Raw genomic sequence first — 7,591 nt, 5'->3', positions numbered from 1 at the left:
CCTAGGATTAGTTGTCACCATGTTATTTTCAAGTAGACTATTTCCAAAGTTTCAGAATGTGAGCAAGACATATTCTGTAGGGTGTCACGGTCCTTTTTTTTGTTTTCTGTTTTTGTTTGTTTTGATGGGAAGAGACAGCTGTAAGTTTTACTGATAAGGACAAAGTAGAGAGTTCTTATACTCTTAGTCAAGAGCCTGTAATTCTTGATGTAAAATAATAATCATAATAATAATAATAAGATTGAATCAAATCTGCTATATTCAAAACAAACTTCCTGTGCTTGCTTTCCAGTATTTCAGGTAATAGATCTTGTGGTTGGCTTTTACTTTAAATACTTTAGATAACAGTAAAAAAACTAGATGATCGAGAAGGATTATGATGACTGATAATAAGGAAAGCTAATATATTCGGAGGGTTTACTATTACCATATTCTTTTTAAAGCAATATGCATGATTTATCTGATTTGATCTCCATAGCAGTGTCACCATGTAAGCGCTTTTACTGCCATCCTCATTTTATCATTGGGAAATTTACTCAGGTTAAATAACTGTCTAGGTCAGCAAGCTAGATGTGCAGGATCTGGATTCAAACAAGAGCAGGCAGTCTGATTTCGCAGCCTCCCCTCTTAACATGGGGCTATACTGCACCTAATCAGTAACTTAGTTTTATATAGCTCTAGTATTCAGCTAATTGAGATGTTCTTTTTAAAATATCCTGAGCTTTATCAAATATACATTATGGTGAAAGACGAATTGGTAGCTAGATGTAAGCTAAATTGAACTTTTTTCCTATTCATATTTTTGCATTTTTTATAGCAAGTACAGGATAGAGAATCCCATTTACTCTAAACTTTATGAAAATAGAATGAACAAAATAGAGAGATACTAAATTCAATTTAGCAAGCAATCTACTCTTGGAAATGTTGTATCAGGAGACCCAGAGATTCTTCCAGAGAACCCGGTAAAAGGGAGAATGCACAGAGATGGAAAATGAAATGTATAATTGTGTAATTAGGAAGCTGATAGTGCATGTATAGCATTTAAAAATAAGCTGAATGTTAAAAGCAGCGTCTTCTCTGTTTCTTTTATGAGTTATTTATTTTTGCTTAGTCACAATATAAGGATAACCTGGTGTCGAAAAACCAAGAAAATCTCTGTAAATTTCAGAGGTTTTTTTCCCCCATATTTATTAATTGATCTGACTGGAAAGCACTTTGGATTATATTATACATATTCATCGTTCTAAAATGTTGTCAAAAGTCATTGATCTAAAGATATAAAAATCTCATTTTAATACTTTTAGGCATTTTTCCTAGGAGCTAAATGGTTATAACCAGGGAAAGATCAGGTTTTGTGGGGCCTGGAAAAATACTCTATTTGGGGTCCTCATTAAGGAAATGAATAAGAATTAGGAATATGGAAATAGGTAGAAATGTGGGCATTTATTAAGAATGAGAAAAAATCACAACCAAATGCAAAATTTAAAAAGCTCATAACACAAATGTCACAAAATTCAAAAAGCTAAATAATATTCTTATTAACTATGTAATTTATCACAATTATATTTTTTTCTATATTTTTTGGTTGGATACCCTTTGATCACATTTTCGTATGCAAAATTATATAATATTTTTTATTAAAAATAGGTTGCAAATTTAGTCTTTTCTCTAGCATGGTTGATTGAAGTATGTGTGTGTGTTTATTACCATTTTAAATATCTTGTGACTTTACACCTAATTATTGATAATATTATGTAAATTTATGAGATTATTTTCAAATTTGGACAAACTTCTATAGAGTTCATATATGAGCTGTTAGATTTCAGAGAATCTTAAGGCTTCCTGAGCAGTGACTAATACTAAATATTGTGAATTTATGACATTTATTAGCCAGTTTGTGGCTGAAGAGAAAGCATATTTGGTATTTTTGGTAATATTTGTTGATGACAGTATTTTGTGTAAAATCATCAAGAAATTTAATGTTTTTTTTTTCCAGCATGTCCATATAATTCAGACTTCTTTTTGAACTGGCTTATCAAATAATCAAAATATTAGTAATTACATTTATTTGAAAAATAATTTTTTGTCTTAATAAGTTTAGCTTTTGGTATAATCAGATAAAATTTGGTATAATTTATTTGTTAATGTCAGAGTAATTACTTTCGATTTGATTTTATTGCTTATGTCTATCATATTTGTCTCATACCTTAAAATTTCACCTTAATTTTCTCTCAGTTTTTCTAAAAATAGCATTTAAAGTTGACTAAAAACGTTAACCTTTCTATATAAAAAAAGTTGAGAGTCCATAAGGCTCTTGCTTTACTGAAATATTCCAAAATTTCCTTTACAATGGAATACTTGAGCTTGATTAAATATTTCATTTCTATAAAAAAATAAGAAAAAATATAGCGCCTTTTAAATTATATATGCTTTATTATAGAGTATATTCTTGACTGGAGGGTACTGTGTAAGGAGGTGAAAATGATAACATCCTCCATGTAAAGTTTTACATATCTGATTTTAGTAGGAATTTCCCCCTAAGTTTTGACTTTATGCATTCCAAACTTTGGTTCTACACCACTATACACATATGTACATTTCTCCACTCTGCACATATACATTTCTTGACACTGCTATATACATGCTTCTATAAGGCATGAGAACTCTCGCCGTACACCTTCCTGTCACAGCACCAACTGAGTTCCATAAGTGGGTGGGAGAGAAATTCTTCATTTCTACACCATGCGATGGGTAGGGGGGACAATGTCTAACAGTAACTCAGTGATACACACAGATCACTGTGAACTATGTATATAATCCTATGACATCCAAACTAAAGCTCCCCACAAGTCAACTTCCCCTTCGCTACATGCCTAAACCTCCTGGCTTGGCCATGCCCCTACTGTGAAGGGAAGTGTGTGTGTGTGTGTGTGTGAGAGAGAGAGAAAGAGAGAGAGAGAGAGAGAGAGATGGAGAGAGAGGAAAGGGACATGTTGGCTGTGGCTGCATTAATGCTACAAAACCACAGCTGAGAACTTGCAACAGAGACATTATGTCTAAAAATTCAAAAATATTTACCATTTAGCTCTTTACAGAAAAAATTGAGTCACCCTGCTCTAAACTATGCACTCATTAAAAGTAATAAAATAGAACAGTATTGAGGACTTGTAAATACAGTGTTGATATATTAGATTAAGAAGCAAGAAGCTGAAATATATGCATAATAGGAATATTTTGGAATACCCTCTTCATCCCTAAATCATTGTGCATTCATGATTGTACAGGGAGACCTAAGTTTGGAAGGCTATAGAACAGAATATTTCAAAGGGAGAGATCTGGGGCCATCTCTCCACCATGTTTCCTCTGTTTCTACAGTGTATGTTAACAGTGTTTTTTTATGGCCATGAAATTTAAACAATGGCAGCTGCTTTAGTTTTTGAATGCAACATTCGTCATGTTCAATGTTTATTTTTGTCACAATGAACATATATTACTATTAAAGTTTAAAAATAGGGTTGATTAAAAAATAAAAATGAATAATATAAAGAGGATAAATTTTACCATTGTAAAACAACAACAGACTGTGCCCTTCTACCATCTGTCTACTCATGATCTACTTATCCACATATTTATATCTGCCCACATTTCATGGTTTCTTGCATCCCAAACCTTCCCCTTGGTTCACTTTTCTTCTTACCTAATAGATATATCAGTGACAGTCTTTTTATTTCCAAAAAGTCCTTATATTTGTTCTCACTCACTCTTGAATGAAAATTTAACTGATTAATAGAATTCTAGATTGATGGTTATATCCCCTATGCAATTTGTAATAATTGTTCTGTTGTCTTGTTGAATCTGTCATTTCTCCCAGCTCGCTTCTAAACAGTATGTTATTTTTCTTTTTTTCTTGATACTCTAACGTCCCCACATCCTCTGTCTAGGAATGGAAATATTTTCATTCTCATATGTCATGCTAAGTCAATAAAATTCTCAGCCTTTATCTCTTGAGGAAGTGTCTCAACAATATTTCTTTCTTAGTTTTGGAATTCCTGTTAGGCTTATATTGGAACTCCTTAATGTATTGTCTTTTAACTTCTTTTTCTTATTTTCCATAGATTGATCTTCCTATGATGTTTTTGTTCATATCCTCTTTAGTTTGGGGTTTATCCCGTCTGCTTCCTTAATGGTTACATTTTTCATTTTCAGATTTCTATTTGGTTATGTGTAATATACAATTTTATCCGATTCATATTTTCTATTTTTTCATAATTCATTGTTTTTCCTTTATTACTATTATTCCTTTATGTATAAGGGTTTTAAACATATTGTATAAGTTTGAATACATTTACAAAGAGCAGAGAACTTGACCAATTGTGATAAAATCATAAAAATGTATTGTTCATGGTGAGAAATCTGTAGGAAAGGAGGCTAGGTTTGGTTAGGGGCTCCATGAGGCCGTCAGGGGCCCTGCTTCCTCTTGTCCTCTCACTTCAGAGTGTTAGTTTCTCTTATGGATCAAAAAATGCTTGTCTCAACTCCTCTCTTGTAATGAATTTGTTTCAAAGCAGCAAGGAGAGTGATGTCAAAAAATTTCCTCTCTCCAATTAGAGGAGAAAACCTCTTCAATTATGCCTCAGTAAATCCCTTCTCATATTCCTTTGAACAGAGCTGAGCCATACACGGGCACACACAGTCACACACACACACACATACAGCCTTAGACCAATGATTGGCAGACAGGAATGGGTTAGGTAAGCCTTAATCCTTGAGGGCTGTGCCAAGGCTGGGCACCTAATGCTTGGGGCATAGAAGAAGGGGGCATGTCTTTGGGGCAGCGACCAACTGTGTCTGCCGTGTGCTTGTTTCAAGATCTTTTTCGGAAGATGCTATTTTGTTTGAATTTCTTCAGAGGTGAGTTTTCCCAATGCATATTAAATTTTTTGTTTTTAATTTTGTCATTCTTTTCCTCTTTCTTTTCTGTGAAAGTGTTCTTTTCTATGATAGTTATAGGGTTGCATCCATCTGGCCCAATGTATAGTACCAGTTCTTAGGTTGATGGTTTGCAGTTACTTTTGAGGTATTAGAATTTAATTCCTATGCCAGTAGGAGGTTTAATTTGCTGAGCAAGAAAATAGAAAAAAAAAATGCCTGAGATAAGCCCCTTAAACGCCGAAGATAGTGTATGCTCTTAAGAGTTCTTTAATGTAACTTCTGTAACATATGTTCCTTGAATGGGTTCCTCGTCTTGCATTCTTGTTTTTCTTCCCCAGATCTCTGGTACATCTCCCTCTATTCCCTTCTTATTTCTGGAAATCAAAATTGCCATTCAGCAAATTAAGCTGTGAAGTAAATTGGAGCAAGTGTACATAAAAGGCCCCATTTCTGTGATAAAACAAACGTTCCCGAGTGCCTCAGTCATCAGCCACACTTCCAGAGGCTCAGTTTGCAGTTGGAGGGAGGGGATGTGCACACAGACATATGTACATAAGTATCAAATTATGAGTGCTGACCACTGTGCTCCATCAGCTTTGAAGGGAATGAGCATATTCTCTCTTTACTTGGTGATGAAAATTGAAAAAAGAAAAAGAAGGTCACTGCAGTGCCAGATCCTATTCCAAGAGTGATAATTGGCTCTTGGCTCCAGCTGTCCAAGGTTGTGCCTACAATAGCAATGCTGGCATGACATCGGATCCCACCGCCTTCATTCTTGGAGAACAGATTGTTTAACCTTGGTTGTTGTGGGCCCTGCTGACATTATTTATTGCAGTTTTCTAATTATATTACTTTTCTATTTTCCCAGGGGTGATTTTTGCTTTACACCTTCAGTTGTTTTGACATGAGATTTGAATCTCAAGATTTTAAAACACCTTATTTAAAGTTTCTTAATATTGTCGGTGAACGGTTGTCATTAAGAAAGTGTTTGGATATAGCATCATATTTCAATAGGTTTGTCATAAAAAATACCCCTGCTGCTATCGCCCTTCAGCTCATGTTAAATGGCTCAGACAGATTCTGCCTCTTATAATCTCACTGCCTTAAAAGCAGATGCATCTTAAGTGAGATCCAGAAAATTTCCATAGCAATACAACAACACTTAAAGCCAGACTTTAATGTTCTCTTCAATGAAGATAGGTCTGCTTATAAAGAAAGGAACATAATATTCTCTTTTTTACTGACTCGTTTGATTTTCAGATTTTTTGAAGCTTTTTTTCAAGTTGTTATAACAATCAACAATAAGTAACATGAGTAAGATGCTATGCTACCTGATTTTTTTTTCCTAGTAAGCAAAAAATATTTTCTGTCTGATGGGTTCTAAGTTGGCTTTGTCGTGGACTATGTGGCTATAGCCACAGCCAGCAAAACGTCTGTAGCCAAGATTTGCAGAAAATTTATATGTGACAGTATCCTTAAATAGTTTTCATCACCTATTGATAATTTACAAACTTCTGATCACAGCCTATACAGCCCATTTATTCTAGCCCCTTCCAGCTCTCCAGCTTCCTCTCCCTCTACTTACCTTGTGGGCCTCATTTGTAAATTCCTGCCTGTCCTTAAACACAGTGTGCCTATTGCTGCTGCTTTGGAATGCCCTTTGCTCTCTGGAAACTCCTTGTCCTGCTCACTTTTCACTTAGGACAGTGCTACATGCCTATCAAGATAGCGCAAATGACACCTTATAAGTGAAACCTTCCATACTCCACCCCCTCCACTCATGCATTTATGTGCCTGTCACCCCCAGGGGAATATAGCTGAGTTGGGGTTAAGCACCTAAGCGCCCAGTGGTCCCCCAACAAGGTACCTGATTAGCAGACATGCCCAGTAAATATCAAATGGGACAGAAATACTGGGCTGATTGCTAAGAACTCTGAGTCAAGACTACTTCTGTAGCAATGGGCCTGGCTGAGGAAGGTACTGTGTACCCTCAAGGATAGACCCAGTGGCAAAATCTATTTGAATTATCTAAAGGTTAGATTCTACAGTCTCGGTGCCCATGGACAGCCCTGGACACTAGTGACAGAGGAAGGCACTCACATGGGGAAAATTGAGGGTATCAGGTTGGGAGCCAGAATTGGACAATATCAAAATTGGGTTATAAAAAGTTGAGTAGAGTGTTAATTTTGTGCACATGACCTGGCGCAGCAAGCAGTTCATTTGATCAGCAGTGATTGACAAATAACTAGTCTTCAGCCTTTGCAGGAGTGCATCTGGAAAGCCCCCTCCCCATAACCTTCTTTTCTTAAAACAATGAACGCAATACAGGTCACTTTGGTGACACTCAATACATGCCTTATGTTTTCTACATTTGTGGGTCATTGTGACTTTTGTGAAGTTCCCCTGTGGGATGACGAATGTATTTAAGAAAAGAAGAGACTCATTTCATTTTCATAAAGAATGTTATGCTCCTTCTTTAATGCTGTTTGGACAGTATAATGTCAGAAATTTTTAAAAGGAGGATAAGGGAAAAGGGAAAAAAAGTTGAGGGAAGAGTGAAAGGAAGGCCTGTCAGAGGCTGCTGAGTGACAGAATCACCTCCATTAAACCAAGGCGATGATTATGTCTTTGTTGCTGACTCAGGCCTTCCTTGAAGGCT

General features: G+C 35.6%; 1 protein-coding gene across 3 annotated transcripts in view; it reads left to right on the top strand.

Moving 5' to 3' along the window:
• The window catches only part of CTNNA2 (catenin alpha 2), a 1,043,800-nt gene that overhangs the window by 87,143 nt on the left and 949,066 nt on the right, over positions 1 to 7,591 (top strand). The gene's annotated exons all lie outside the window — the stretch shown is intronic.

Source organism: Pteropus vampyrus, unplaced genomic scaffold (assembly GCF_000151845.1).
Source record: "Pteropus vampyrus isolate Shadow unplaced genomic scaffold, Pvam_2.0 Scaffold37, whole genome shotgun sequence".
NCBI classification, from domain to species: Eukaryota; Metazoa; Chordata; class Mammalia; order Chiroptera; family Pteropodidae; genus Pteropus; species Pteropus vampyrus.
The sequence above is the reverse complement of the archived record's forward strand: the minus strand, read 5'-3'. Positions and strand labels throughout refer to the sequence as shown.